Consider the following 16,250-nt stretch of genomic DNA (forward strand, 5'->3'; position numbering starts at 1 on the left):
GCTCCTGAAATGATCATTTGCCATCTGTCTACTAGGAAGGATCAGTAAGTACAGAAGAACCTGCCCTTGGGAATAAAGTCAGTACATGTGGTCCCTTTTTAAAGGCACATGGGTAATGGGGTCGGGGGTGGGGGGGCCTGTCTTCAACAGACATCTTAGGCGTGCTCTGGAGGGCCTTTGGAGTATGTGGAGGCAGCAGCTGGAAGTGACCCAGTCTCAGATGTTCCAATTCACACTTGAGAATTCAGCCTTCCCCTGTCAAACTGTGTGGGAAGCCTTAATGTTCCAGGCAATCCGTCAGCTTCATTGAACATGGAGAGGCCCGAGTCATTTCTTTTCTGAGTACTTCACAGAGTAAAACGCTTTTTTGTTTGTGTGCTCAGCACTTCCATTGAACAGATTCTCTGGCAGGCACTGGGTTAGAGTCAGGAATGGAGGTGGTTAGATACAATCTTTGACCTCTAACAGCCCACATTCCAAGTGCAGAGAGGGTTCCTGATGCTATCCCTGGAACTGTGTATCTCTTTAATCACAGCTTGGTTTTGGATCAGTCAGTAGAGACGTAAGTTTTGCCAGGAATTGAATCCCTAAATTACACTTCATTTTCTCAGTTCATGGGTATACATAGTAGACAGTACTTTTGAATTACATTTGCATAGTCTAATTCCAGGGCTCATTTTTGCTGTGGCCCACCCACAACTTAACTTGTTCCATTTAGCCTGTCAGATTGTATGATGTTGATGTGCGGTAGTATGAGAAACTCAGCATAGATATTTGAGCAGTGGCTCCTTGTTCCTAGCCTCTCTCCTGAAATACTTCTTCCTACAGTAGTAGGGGGGTTATGTAAGAACGGAAAACTTGATCTCTGTATAGAATCAGGAATTGCCACCCTTTTTTTGTTTTTAATTATGTAGACAGCAGTTTATTGTCCAACCCAGGGGAGGAAGACACCACATGTCACTCAGGGATACTGCATGCCATCCATGCTAGACAACATGGGGGTTGCATTCAGGAACCCAGTAAACAACTAGGGGCTTTGGGAGGCAGGCTTTGTAATATCAAGAGGGTGGAACTCCTCCTGTTCTTGTGGGAAGTTGTGATTGGCTTGTTTGAATAAACCCACAGACTGGCAAGGAGCTGAAACCTCCCCAGAGGTGGGCAGGAACTGTGCCTGGTCCTTTGATACAGAGGATTGTTTAGCTAGGGAACCTCATTCATGAGAACAGAGTGGGGAGGGAAGCTTGGCGATTAGGCCACTTGAAGCCCTTCTGATTTTATAGCATGTGATACTGGACCTTAATTTTAGATCTTATACCATAACTGGGAATGTGTGGTCATCCGATCATTGCTCCACTGGAGAGCTACCGGTAGGCCAGGCAAGGGTGAATTTCACATTGGATCATCATCTTGTGCTTCCAGTGTATTACAAGATTCTCTTCCATTCCCCGGGGAAAATGATACAAACTCAGTGGAATTGTCAGAGAAATATGGGTGTGTATTGGAAAATGTTATCTGATAGATGACAGCAAATCATGAGCTAATATTCTGAGCATCGTGCTAAGCACAGTGAGAAATTCTCAAGGCTCGCTCAGCTGAACTTGACATTCTAGTAGGGGAGAGGAGGCTTATACATGTGAAATAATCAGCCAAATGTGTTTATAGTAGAAAGAGAATTAGAATCAGGCAACACGTCTGATCTGGTTGGGCCAAATAACAGCTGAGTGAATTTGGGCAAGCCATTAAAACTTCTGAGCCTTGGCTCCCACAGCTGTAGAAAGTAAAAGGAGAGATGTAATATATGCTGCACAGAAGTTCCTAAGTATGTATCCCAACCTGACTTAAAACGTCATCTTAGTTCCTCAGAATCCCAGCATTCATCAACAAGTCAGTGACCCTGTATCTCTTGGGAGTACAAATTGCATTTGTATGTTTGTTTTATTTTTTTCCCCAAATTTTCCTAATCATGAAAATCATCCCTTAGGCCACTCAATAAAAAATATAGATTCCTAGGAGTCTCCCCCTTAAATCTGGTATGGAATTTGTAAATAAGTCTAGACATGAACTCACAGGCCTGAGTTCAGTCAAGTCTCTGCCTCTGATTAGATCCACGATTTTGGTCAGGCCAGTTGGCTTCTCGTGCATAACATGGAGATAAACAGGGTTGATGTCACAATAAAATGAGAGCATATACCTAAAACACCCAGCAGTCAGCCCAGCATGTTGTAGGTTCTTATTGATCCAAACCCCAGCCCTTAATACGTGGGGCTTGGATCAGCACAGTGAAGTCTTCCATTTTCCTTTAGGAGTCACCATGGATGCAGATCTCCTTCCCTTCCCACCCCTCACATATCACAGTGATGTTCTCTTTTCCCCTTACATTGCTTTACTTTTGATGTATCTGTTGACTTTGTCATGTTCTCCGTTGTGGCCAAATGGGTGCTGGATGAGATACGAGTTTTGAAGGATATACAGACAGCATTTCAGCTCCATAACTGAGGGGCCTTCTCTGGACTTGATTTCTCTGAATTCTCACAGCTGGAAAGGTTTTCTTTTCTCCAGTTTTATTGAGATATAATTGACATACATCATTGTATCTATTTAAGGTATACGTCATAATGGTTTGACATATATAGTTTAATTAAATTCATCATCTCTTAAATACAATAAAAAGAAAAAGCAAAAAAAGAAAGAAAAACTTTTCTTGTGAAGAGAACTCTTAGGATATACTCTTACCAACTTTCATATGTATCATGCAGCAGTGTTAACTCTAGTCATCATGTACATTACATTCCTAGTACTTATTTATCTTACGACTAGTTTATATCTTGACCACTGCTCTGATGTCCTGTCCTCCCATTCTGCCCCCCACCCCTTCCCTCACAAATCTGATCTCTTTTTCTGTGAGTTTTGTTTTTTGGTTTTGTTTTTTTAGATTCTGTATATAAGTGACGTTATACAATAATTTGTCTTCTTCTGTCTGGCTTATTTCACTTAGCATAATGCTCTCAAGATTTATCCAGTCCTGCAAATGGCAGGATTTCCTTCTTTATGGGTGAATAATATTTCTCACACACACACACACCACATTTTCTTTATCCATTCATCTGTTGATGAACACTTAGGTTGTTTCCATAACTTAGCTATTGTAAATAAGGCTGCTATGAACATGGGGGTACAGACATTTCTTTGAGTTAGTGTTTTCGTTTCCTTTGGCTACAGTCTCAGAAGTGGAATTGCTCTGTCATAAGGTGGTTCTGTTTTTAAGTTTTTGAGGGTTGTCCGTATTCTTTTCTGTAGTGGCTGTACCAGTTTACAATCCCACCAACACTGCACAAGGGTTCCCTTTTCCCCACATCCTCACCAGCATTTATCTCTCGTTTTCTTGATGATGCCCATTCTAACAGGAGTGAGGTGATTTAGCTCACTGTGGTTTGATTTGCATTTCCCTAATGACTAGTTTTGTTGAGCATCTTTTTGTGTACCTGTTGGCCATTTGTATATCTTCTTTGGAAAAGTGCCTGTTCAGGTCCTTTGCCCCATTTTTTAATTGGATTTTTTGTGTTTTGCTGTTGAGTTGTCTGAGTTCTTTATATTTTTGGATATTAACCCTTTATCAGATATATGGTTTGCAAATAATTTTTTCCATTCCATAGGTTGTCTTTTTTACTTTGTTTCTTTTGCTGTGTGACTTTAATCTAATGTAGTCCCACTTGTTTAGTTTTTATTTTATTGCTTGTGTTTTGTGTTTTAGGTGTATCCAGGAATTGTCACCATTGAGCTTTCTCTGCATATCAGTGGGTTTGCTTGTTCTCTGCAAAACAGGGCTCTGACAAGTGGAATTTTAGGAGCACAGGCACAAGGAATTAGGCTTGAATATGTTGAGACCAGTTTTGTCTAGTTCGTAGTTGTTGCTGTAGGACCTACAGAAAGTGTTTAGTAAAATTTAGTGATTGGATACGCTAAATTACAAATCCCATCTGTGTAAGTGTTAAGGGGACCACGTCAACTCCTTTGGTTTAGTTGTGCAACCAGGTAAATGGAGAACTCTGTCCTGTTTTGCAAAACACATTAGAGGCTGCCATAGAACTGAGAAGGAAGGCCACCCCACCAAGGCATCTGCTCTTGGTTATTAGGATTGCTCCCGTTCTGCTGCTGTTAAATCTCTGCAATTTGGGTCTAAAAAAGGACTGAAAAGTTTTTAGCTGCCTCAACTTTTCCCTGACCTCAGGAGTGGAGGTTCCACAGATGTTGTTTCATTTGGAAGATCTTTTGCTATGAATAGCATTCCTTTGGGGGAGGGGGGTTCAAGTTGGACTGTGGATGGAATGTTGGCTTTTGTTTTTTTTAATTCTAGCAAGACAGCTGCTGGGGCTGGGAAAGACTCTTGGGGTTCACTTACCTCATGGGGAGAGCTCTGGTCTCCAGAATCCGTGCTGCTCCCATGACTGCAGCCTCTCTTGAGGTTATTAGTGGGAAGCCAGAAATGTTGGGAGAATTCTTCAAATGAATCAACGTGGCTTTCAGTTTTTTTTTTTTTAATTCCTAAATTCTGTTTCTATTCAAAATAGAAATGACATGTGTTTGTGTGAATCATCCACTTGCTCATTTGCATATGGAATATTGTATGTGAATATTTTAAGTTTATTGCACCCTTAAAATATATTCAAGGGCTGTATCCAGAGCTCTGGTGCTGAAGTCAAACCTTGTCCAAAAAAATAACAATGTAGGGATACAGATGACTGGGGTACATGGGTGACGCTGTCTGGGGTATATGGGTAGGGAAGAAACACCTCTGTGGTCAGTGGCTGGTTTATATTTGGGGATCTGATAACCCACTGTGTGGGCCTTGTTTGAACTGAAATCAGTAGATACAGACTACACAGCACTCAAGAGAATCCCCTTCACCACTCTGCATTAGCATCACCAAGAGCTTTTCTGTAGAAGCTTTGAAAGTCAACATCAAGAGATACGCCTAATACACTAGAAGATGGTGCTACATTCATTTATTCCACCAATATTTACTGAGCACCTACTGTGTGTTACCTCCTTGAATATCTGCTCTACACCCAGGAGTTTTTATAACTTAGCATGCTGTTTCTGTCCCTCTGAGTCTGGTGGTGAGGTTGAGTCTGCCAGAGAGCCTGGTGACAAATTTCACAGGAGCCTAAGGCCGATGTCTCTAGTTTTCTCAGATAAAACAGGCACAGCCTTGGGATTTCTGGGGAAAATCAGAAGGTCCCAAGTATGAAAAATGAGGAGGCGGAGAGTAGACAGCCAAAGATTTTAGGTCAGGAAGCTAGGAAATCTGTTGCAGTGGCTTTTCTGTTCTGCCCCAGATTACTCTGCTGGGGGTGTCTGGGCATCTGTATATTTCACAATCTGGTAATAATAATCAGACCTGGAAATCACTAGGTGGTTTCCATGAGAATGAGGGAACATTGCTTCTTGTTTAAAATGAAGCAAAAGAAAACACCAAGTTTGGAGGGGACACAAGGATGGGAGACTCAACTGGACGTAGCTAAAGGCCCCTGTCAGCACCAGCTCACCCTCTAAATCCAGCAGCTCTGTCAGCACCCAGTCAGACTTGGCTGTAATCCCAGAGGCAAACCCACCCCAGTTCCCCGCCTCTGTCTTTTAGAGTCTGGTCCTCAGATTTTTATCCCACAGGCCCACCCAGCAGAATTTACCCTTTTCTAACTGCAAGCAAAATCTCAGGGAATGAGAGTTGCTTTTGATTAGGCCATTTCAGGAGAGCTTTTACAAGTTAATAATTTGGGGTCATGAGTAAATGTGTATAAGCTAGTGTGACATGTGATGGTGAAAAGTATTAGCATTTACTGTGAGTCATTAGGGGGTCTACTGCTGTTAACAAGGCACACTGAGGAATCTCTTGCCTTTAAGGAGCTGATGCTGCAACTGGAGAAAGGTGACTTCACATAAAGCAATCAGAAACAAGATCCCATCTGCCAAATGCCAAGTAGGAGTGAAGTCCATAGAAAGAACACTGGATATGAAGTCACATGACCTGTGTTCACCAGTCTCTAAGCTTGGTCTCAGCTTCCTTTCTGTAAAATGGGAGAATAAGACCAACCTCTTGTTACTAGGGGTCATAGTAACAGCAAAGTGCTTTCCACTGAGCTTCCAGGGTGTCTGAGGAGGTATGGCCACAGAACTTGGATCCAAAAGCGCTGGGAGAACTGCAGCCACTTCCATCTTGAATTGCAGCCCTATATGCGATGCTTTGAAAGAAAGGGGCATCATTCTAAGCCAAGAGGTCCTGGAGAGGGCACAGTGGAGTTTGTTCAGACTTCTGTGAGACCCCAGTGGTATGCTGTGGCTGTACCCCCATCACCTCCACCCCACTTGCCCTCCCATGGGCTGCTTGACTACTATGAATCAGCTTGGTAGAAATACAGCAAGGCCTTGCTGACGGTGTGGCCAGTGTAGTCACAGCCTTGGGCACAGGGGTGGGACATTAGCCATAGTACATTCCAGTGTGGGCATTATTGTCCTGCTGGAAGTTCCAGTGTGGGCATTATTGTCCTGCTGGCCAAACCAGGAATCTGGTTTTGTCAGTCCAACTGAGAAACCATTTCTTAGGAAACTTTTCTTGAACAACTACTTTTGCCAGGCATTGACATTCAGAATAATATATGCTAACATCTTCTAGGCCAGCATTTCCCAAACCAGGTGCTGTGGAATCCTAGATGTTAATAAGGGACTCCATAGTAAAGGATTCTGTGCTTGCTTTCAGGGAAACATGCAAACTATCTTGGGTAGTTTGATGCCTTGAGCATAGCCCTTCCCCTGTCCCTTGCTCTCTACTTGTCCGCTGTTGGGGGAACTAAAGGATTCCGTGAGGGAATTGCCTGGCTGTCCAGTGGTTAGGACTTGGCGCTTTCACTGTCGTGGCCCGGGTTCAATCCCTGGTCAGGGAACTAAGATCCTGCAAGCCACGCAGTGCGGCTGAAAAAAAAAAAAGGATCCCTTGGGGAATTGGCCCACCCCTAAATATTCCAAATATAGTCTAAGTACATTAGGGAGCTTGTTAGAGATGGAGCTCCCCCTTAAGTTCCCACAGAGCTGTGCTAGCAGAACCATTCTCAGCTCTCTGACGCAGGCAAAGTGAGAGTGTCCCTTGTCCTTGGAGATCGGGTTGAGCAAAGGACCTCTCTTTCATGTCATCAGGAACTCCCACAAGTGCTGTGCCAGATCACGTATTACACCAGGACAGGCCAAGTCACGTAAGGAAGGAAGCCCTCTGGCTGTGTGATCTTGGGTTAGATACTTCATCTCTCTGGGCTTATGTCTCCATCTGTAGACTGGGTAATTGACTGGTCCTCGACACTGATGATATTTATCAAAGGCCTTTTCTCCATCTAATGTTTGTCCCCCTATGTACACGTGCACTCCAGTCGCTACCACATCACCCAGTTTTATTAAGTTTTGTAGAGGGTTTTTGTCAGAATAAACGTGTTCTGGAGAGGAGCTGGGGTAGCCCCTAAAACGACCTAGCCTGCCTGGGAGCCAAGACTTGGTTCTGCGGACTCCCACCATTAACTTGCCACCGTTAACTTGCCAGGCGCACTTGGTCAGAAGAGTTCCGGTCTGATCGTCTGGGTTTGTGGCCCCCTCCTACTCCACTCTCCAAGGCTGGCTGGGGCCACGTGGCCCTGCCCCGCCCTTGCTGGCTCCAGTTTCTGAGTCAGTTGCAGTGGCCTGCTTTCCCCGCCCTTCCCATCAGTCGGGAAGCCTGGATTGTGGGCTGGGGGAAGCCACAGCTTTTCCCACCTGGCACCCACTGCCCCCAGCTCCTAGGTACCTGTTCCAAGCCCTAGAAAACTTCATCCTGGTATGTGAACAGGTAAGAAAGCGGTCGATTTTCTCTCACATGGTTTTCTTTGCCTGACTTGACCACCCCAACTTAGCTGCTTCCTTCCTTCACAGATCACAGCAAGAGGGATTTGAGCTAGACTTGAAAAACACAGTCCCAGAAAGAAGCTCTGAATTATGTCTCAGAAAAAGGGTGTGAATTCTCTGCTCTGGGTTTCTTTTTTAAACCTTTGCTTTCATCAGCCTTGTAGGAAAAAAAACATTCAAATAACCATAAAGCAAGTTGCTTCTCTCTGCGTTCCCTTCTGAGTTTTGTAAATCAACAAACCCACATTCTTAAATGGTTGTCATGGGTTACTGGGGGCTGTTCCACTGGATATTGCTTTAGTTCTTTAGACCTTAATGTACTATGTGCATGAATTATGTACATGAATTACCTATCAAAAATTTATTTAAAATTCTTTAATGGAAAGGAAAAAAATAAAATGGCATACGTGAGCCTTCCTCATTCAGTTGGTATTCTGAAATTAAAATGAAGTGTTCTGCTTTTACACTTTGCATTTATTCTAATAAATGCACATAAACCAACTAACGTGATTTTTAAAGTCCATGTGGTATCTGCCACGTTAACAAGCCCATTCCAGGATATGCAGCCTTTGTCCCTCAACTGTGAAATTAGATTGCTTCCAGGTGTTTTGCAATTAATAATTTGATTTTTATGGACAACTCTGTGGAAATAACTTTCTTTGTCTTTTAGATTTTTTTTTTTAATCTCTCCTTGGATTTTATTCTCCATCCAGAATAAATACTTGAGGTAAACCCAAGAACATTTTTGTAGCTCAGCTCATGTTACACATGGGGTCAGCTCACTCATAATACTTTTCAGGACCATGATGGCATGAGGGAGTGGGTGGGTAACTTGTTTTCTCTGGATTTTTCAGGAAGTGGGATGGAGGCAGTCTAGAGCAGTGGTTAAGACTTGACCTTTGAAGGCAGGCTAGCCTGGGTTTGTATGCGTAGCTGCCTGACCTTGAACTCTCACCTAATGACTTAAATTAGTTCACATGTAAAATACAGATTATAAAACTCCTTAGGGGTATAGGAAAGGCAGAGATAGTATTTGTAAAACAACATTGGTGCTTAAAAAGCACCCCTGGAAGGCTCTTTCAAACCTGGGGCTTTCTCTGGGCCATTTTGGAAGCTGGGTAGAGTTGAGAGTCATCTCAAGTGCATCTTTTTGACCCCTTCCCCTCTTCTAATTCAGCCACCTGTTAGAGGCTACTTGTTTGTTCTTTTTTTTTTTTTTTTTTTTTTTTTAACTTGGGCCCCTGTCTGTGCTAAGGTTGGAGAACTGGGCATCGGGGAACTTGCGGTTCAGATCAGCCTCTTTCCAAAGGTCCCCCACACTCAGCCACCTGCCATCAGATCTGGATGCCACCAGTCCCATCTCTTAGCCACCTTCCTCAAAGGGCAGGTTTAAGGGATCACTGGACAGAGTGGAGAATTCCTTGGAAGTCTGTGGACACACCTTTTGTTCCCCACTCTGGTAGTTTGCTGGGAGGCCACATGGAGGCACAATGGAATACGCATAGGCTGGCTTCTAACCTGGCTGCACAAATTCCCAGCAGTAAAATGGGAATGTTAATACCTGTGCCATAGAATTACATGAGATAATATAGGTAAATCAGCTGGCACTTAGGGGCTCATTACTGTGGAAGGGCAAGGCCATGTTCCAGAGCCTTTGAGGAAGTACCAGAATTAGCCATAAAAGACAGGCAGAAAACTCATGTTCATTGCCTCAGTCAATAAACATTTATCGGGCTGGCTGGTCATGGTGCTGGAAACTAGGGAGAGATATTGGGTTGGCCAAAAAGTTTGTTTGGGTTTTTCCATAAGAACTTTTTAGCCAACCCAATACATAACACAGGCTCCCTGCTCTTGGTACAGGTGTACAGCCCATCCCAAGGGACAGAGGAGACTGACTGCAGCTGCCTGGGCACTTCAGGACAGCCCCCTGCTTAAGAAGGAAGAACAATCTGTTAGGCAGAGATGGGGAGGAAGTGAGAGTAGCAAGTGCTAAAGCCCAATGGCGTTTGGGAAAGGGTGGGAAGTTCAGGAGGGCTGCAAAAGGGAGCTGAGAGGAAGTGGTGGGGACCAAATTCTGAAGAACCCTGAAAGTCAGGTGAGAATTTGGACTTCCTCTCAAGTATATGGGGATTTAAGTGGCTTCGGGGATGCCTGTTCTGGCAGCTTTGAGGGTAGAGGATGATGTTGGAGGCCTGGAATGCCCCCAGCCTTCCACCCCATTTCAGGGGCTTCGATGGTACCCAAGATAAATCATTGCAGAGAGTGGGATTCTCAAGACAGACTCGGCCTGGGGCAGCCTGGCCTGCAAGTTGGGGCCCAGGGTTCTGGGGTTCTGGTCCCAGATTTTCTATGACCAGACCCAGGGTCTCCTCTCCTGCCTCAGCTGAGAGTTCAGGGCAGTCAGGTTTCTTACAGCTCTTGCCATTTGGAGGTCTGCAAAATGTCTCTGGAGACTGAATTCACCCTATTCCCCCCCACCCCTGCAACACTGTCCATGGTGGCTGTCCATGACCCAGCCTTGGCCTTGGGAGGAAGAGGCATCTTGTCTGAAATGGACAATCTGACCCCTTGACCCTGAGAGGCTCCATGGAAGTCTGAGAACTGTGGCCTCTAGCCCTGTGACAATCCCAGGGGGCTTCTGGGCTCCGACTCTCCTGCACGCTTGCCTGAGGGCACTGTTCCACAACTGGGGGATGGTGTGCCCTGGAACAGGGCTGTGGACATCCTGGGAATGTACCTCCCAAGCTTCCCAGGGGCTGCTGGGAGAGTTCTGTCTGTGCATCTCAGCCAGGAAGGGCTCAATAGCCAACGCCTGGAGAACCAGCCAGAACTTCCCCCTTGGGTCGATCTCAGGTGATGAAGAGGTGGATGAGTGGGGATGTGGCTACAGTTAGCAACGTTGAGGTCAAGGTGAAGAATTTGAAAGGCCAAAGAGATGTGGACTTGCCATTGTGGACAGCTATTCAGAAAGGTCAGGCCCTGCTCTTCAAGCTTTCTGGGTGCCTATTATCTGTCGTAGCATGAGAATGTCCACATTCTGGCCCAGGACTCTTAACCACATCCAAGCCCCCATTTCTGACTTTATCTAGCACCCACAGGTCTCCTCAATCTTCCCTTCCTTGCTGCCACATCTGCCTTTCCCTCTTTCCCAAGAGCTAGAACTTCCCTGCTTCTTTGTCTCCCTACTTTCTCAAATCATTAACATCTCTTCATAAGCACTTTTTAACCATCTTAATCATTTTTTAGTGTATAGTTCAAAGGTATTAAAGTACATTTACATGGTTACAAAACAGATCTCTACGACTTTTTCATATTGTAAAACTGAAACTGTACCCATTAAACAATAACTCCCCCTTTCTCCCTCCAGACAGTCCCTGGCAACCACCGTTCTACTTTGTTTCTACGAATTTGACTACTCTTAGGTACCTCACATAAATGGAATCATACAGTATTTGTCTTTCTGTATCTGGCTTATTTCACTTAGCATAATGTCCTCAAGGCTTATCTGTGTTGTAGCATGCATCAGAATTCCCTTTTTAAGGCTGAATAATATTCCCTTGTATATATACCACATTTTGTTTATCCATTTATCTGCCAATGGACACTAGGGTTGTTCCATGTTTTAGCTGTTGTGACTAGTGTTGCTATGAACATGGGTATACAAATATCTCTTTAAGACCCTGCTTTCAATTCTTTGAGGTATATACCTGGAAATGGAATTGCTGGATCGTATGGTAATTCTGTTTTTAACTTTTAGGAACCTCCATACTGTTTTTCATGGCAGTTGCAGCATTTTACAATCCTACCACAAGTGCACAAGTGTTCCAGTGTCTCCATATCATCGCCAACACTTGTTATTTTCTGGGTTTTTGGTAGTGGTCATCTTAATGGGTGTGAGGTGATATCTCACTGTGGTTTTGATTTGTGTTTTTCTGGAGATTAGTGATGGTGAGCATCTTTTCATTTAGCTGTTGAGCATTTGTATGTCTTCTTTGAAAAAATATCTACTCAAGTCCTTTGCCATTTTTTAATCAGCTTATTTGATTTTTTTGTTGTTGAGTTGTAGGAGTTCTTTATATATTCTGGATATTAACTCCATATCATATTTGCAAACACTTTCTTCCATTCCATAGGTTGCCTTTTCACTGTGTTGCTGTGTCCTTTGATGCACAAAAGTTTTCAGTTTTGATGTAGTTCCATTTGTCTATTTATGCTTTTGTTGCCTGTGCTTTTGATATCATATCTATGCAGTCATTGCAAATACAATGTCATGAAGCTTTTTACCTTTGTTTTCTTCTAGGAATTTTATAGTTTTGGATCTTAAGCCTGTGTAAGCATTTAATAGCTTTATTGCTTTTATGACATGTGCTTATTATAAAAAATACCAACAATTCAGAAAAACACAAGAAGAGAAAAATCTCGATCCCACTCCCCAAAGGTAACCACCCCCAATAATATTTTACTGGGCAACTCTTCAGACAGTGCCTTACTTCATCACTCCTCAAACTGTAACCTGCACATGAATCACCTGGGGATTTTGTTAAATTCTCATTACAAAGGCCTGGGGTGGGCCCAAGACTCCACAAGCTCTTAAGTGATTCTACTGCTATTGATCAGGAAACCATACTTGGAGGAGCAAGGGTCTGTAAGTATACACACACACAGCTCTATGTCCTATGGGATCATCTATACTTGACTTTTTTTTTTTTTTTTTTTTTTACTATTTTTTAATTTATTTTATTTTTTTGGCTGTGTTGGGTCTTCGTTGCTGCACGTGGGCTTTCTCTAGTTGTGGCGAGCAGGGGCTACTCTTCACTGCGGTGCGCGGGCTTCTCATTGCGGTGGCTTCTCTTTGTTGTGGAGCATGGGCTCTAGGCGCATGGGCTTCAGTAGTTGTGGCACGTGGGCTCAGTAGTTGTGGCTTGCAGGCTCTAGAGTGCAGGCTCAGTAGTTGTGGCGCACGGGCTTAGTTGCTCCGCGGCACGTGGGATCTTCCCAGACCAGGGCTCGAACCCGTGTCCCCTGCATTGGCAGGCGGATTCTTAACCATTGCGCCACCAGGGAAGCCCTCCATCATTCTTTAGAGTGGCCACGTACTATCCCATTGCGTGGTCGGATGGTATTCAGCTAGTTCCTATGGAAGAAGTTCAGGTGCTACCAAGTTATCACTATTATAAATAATGCATTCGCAAACATCGTTGTCACCATGTCTTTGTTTACCTGAAGGAATTACTGTTATGGTGTTTATTTGTCTTTCTAGGAATCAGACCAGAACTAACACATTCAAATGTATTAGTCCTCAGAGTCACCTGGGGGACTGGACACTTAATCTCAAGTCTCTGCCAGCCCACCAATGGTGAGGGGCGGAGCAGTGTGGGGACAAGTGTGGGGTAAGTGGAGGATCACATGGGCCTGGGAGGAGGCAGGGGTGGCCAGCACTGTCGGTGCCCACTCTTCAGCCAGGCAGTGTGTGTCTGGTGCTCATTTAATGTCCACAGCTCCCTGCTAGGTTTGACTTAGTCTCCCCCGTTTTACAGATGAAGAAACTGAGGTGCAGGGAGGACTCCTAGCTTCCCACGGTCACTCAGGCGTGATGAGGCAGTGCAGAGGACACGCCCGACCCTGCATAGGTTGCTGTCACCTCGTGTGCCCCGCCTCGTCTCCCGAGAGGCCCTACCCTGCGCTCCAGCCTCTGCCGAGCCCCGGTCCCACCGGATTCAAGAGTCTGCGGGCTGCCCTGCACTGCCAGGGCTGTCCCTGCTCTCGTGCAAGATAATCCAAGCAGCCACCAGCCCATCAGGCAGCTGTGGAGTGAGCCCCCGGCCCCTTCCCCGCTCCTGCCCTGAGAGCAGGGACCAACTAGAGGACACCTCCAGGCTGTCATCTCTGTGGGCCATGCAGGGTAAGGCCTTTGCTGAAACGATCCAGGGGCTGGGGTTAGTTTAGCACTCTGGGGCAGGGTGGGGGTATGTCCAAGGTCACCACCTCCTCCCTGGCCAGGGCTCCCTGGATGGAGCTCAGAGGATGTTGGAGGCTCCAGGGTGGTCACTGATCAGTTGGACTGCAGGGATTTGCCGGGATGGGAGCTGTTGAGAGCACTGGACAGGCTTAGACAGCCTGAGCTTGAATCCAAGCTCTGCCACATGCTGCCTGTGAGACCTTGGGCAAGTCAGGGCACCTCTCCAGTCTCACTTTCCTCAGCTGTAAAATAGGAGTAAGCATAGGATCTCCCTGTACCCTCTCACACCTATTAGGATGGCTACTATGTAGAAACAAAACAAAATAACAAACATTGGCTGGGATATTGAGAAATTGGAACTCTTGTGCACTGTTGGTGGGATTGTAAAATGGTACAATCCATTTCCATGATACTGTGGAAAACAGTTTGGCAATTCCTAAAAAAATTAAAACTAGAACTACCATATGACCCAGCAGTCCCACTTCTGGGTGTACACCCAAAAGAATTAAAAGTGGGGTCTCAAAGAGATATTAGTACACCCATGTTTGTAGCAGCATTATTTGCAATAGACAGAAGGGTAGAAGCAACTAAAGTGTCCAGTGACAGACGGATGGATAAACAATATGTATATGTGTATGTATACACACACACACACACACTCTGGAATATTATTCAGACTTAAACAGGAAGGAAATTCGATGCATGCTACGACATGGATGAATCTTGAGGACGTTATGCTAGGCGAAATAAGCCAGACACAGAAAGACAAATTCTGTATGATCCCACTTATGTACGGTACCTAAGAGTAGTCAGATTGTAGAAATGGAAAGTAGAATGGTGGTTGCCGGGAGCCGGGGGGAGGAGGGAATGGGGGAGTTATTGTTCAATGGATTTAGAGTTTCAATCTCACAAGATGAAAATATTTCTGGAGATAGATGGTGGTGATGGTTGCACAACAATGTAAATGTACTTAATACCACTGACATGTACACTTAGAAATGGTTAAGATTTTATGTTATATGTATATCACTACAATTTTAAAACTTGGAGGAAAAAGTAGTATATGCCTCACAGGGGTTTTGTAAGAGTTGAGTGAGGCAAGTGAATGTGAACTATTATTAATGTCAGATCTGGGAACATCCAAGATTTTTTTGCCTCATGGACCCAGGCATTGGAGGAGATTTGTGTATCCCTGTGGGGAACAGTTGCGCCATTCTGCATGAGATACTCAGGATGGGGTTCAGGGGAGACTTCCTGGAGGAATGACAGGCCCTGCTCAGAGGGTTCCTAGCATTTGTGGGATGGGTAGATTCCAGACATCGGAAAGTCCCTGGCAAAAAATCACTTCCACTAAGGGGCAGTTTGCAGGGAGGAGATTTTAGCTCCGCCTAGAGGACTTGTGACCAGAGCTGTCCGAATGTGGAACAGGCTGCCTCATGGAGTGGTGAGCTCCCGGTTAGAGGAGGCATGTGAGGAGAGGCTGGGCAAGCTGTAGAGGAGACTCCTGCATGGAGTAGGGGTGGAGTCAGAGTGTTTCCTAGGCTCTACGCCTCTCTAATGTGATCCAGTCCAGGCAAAGTTATATGTAACAGGCCTGTGTAAAGGTGGGACCCAAGTAAGAGGGAGGGGGCAGGCAGGTGAGAAGGCTTGCTGCCAGCCTTCCCCTAAACAACAGTAATAATAGTTGCTGCCATTTATTCTGGGTACACACTGTTAAATGCTAAACCGGCTTGATCTCAGATCCTCACCACAACCCTGTATGGTGGTTGCTACAGTCATCCCCATTTTACTCCTGGGAACTGAGGCCCAGGGGTTAAATCTCCTGCCCAAGGTCAGCCAGTAGGCAGTGAGCTGGAATTTGAAACCAGGAGGTCTGGTGCTAGCGCTCTCTGTTGGGTGGAAGTCTCCAAATCTGCCTCCGCAAGCTGACTACTCCCTGCCACCCTGCCCCTGGCCGATAGTTCCTGGGTCCTGACACTCTCACAGGTAGGGATTTAGCAGCTGCCACCTCCCCCTGTGAGTCCTTGCTGCCCCCCTCACTCTGGCTGGTTTCTCTGCGGAGCCAGACCCCACCTGCTTGGGTCTCCAGGGTTCAAGGATAACACTGTGCAGACAACACTGGCCTTATTGGGAGCCAGGCTCCTTGTCACTCAATGTCCCCCTTCTCCTTCTGTTAAACAGGACTCTCCTTGACAACTCTCTTCAGGGCTCCAAGTCTTTCCCATAGCTGTTGAGTTCATTCTGCCTTTTTTGCAACTGTGTTTTTTCCAGCCCAGCTCTCTGGGTGCCAAGACCTTGTCCACATGATTCAATTTGTCCAAGTTCCCAGGCTAGCACCCGCAAGTCAATAAATGCTATCCCTAATGGTGGC

At 45.2% G+C, this 16,250-nt stretch overlaps 1 protein-coding gene across 2 annotated transcripts in view; it reads left to right on the forward strand.

Moving 5' to 3' along the window:
* The first annotated feature begins 6,415 nt into the window (after positions 1-6,415).
* Positions 6,416-16,250, forward strand: part of IL34 (interleukin 34) — a 65,048-nt gene continuing 55,213 nt past the window's right edge. The window contains exon 1 of one of the 2 annotated variants that reach the window (XM_061174434.1): positions 6,416-7,864. The gene's annotated coding sequence lies outside the window, so the exon portion shown is untranslated. The remainder of the gene's footprint in view (positions 7,865-16,250) is intronic. The other variant, XM_061174436.1, reaches the window with a different exon arrangement.

The sequence above is a fragment of the Eubalaena glacialis genome, chromosome 18 (genome assembly GCF_028564815.1).
Source record: "Eubalaena glacialis isolate mEubGla1 chromosome 18, mEubGla1.1.hap2.+ XY, whole genome shotgun sequence".
Taxonomy (NCBI): Eukaryota; Metazoa; Chordata; class Mammalia; order Artiodactyla; family Balaenidae; genus Eubalaena; species Eubalaena glacialis.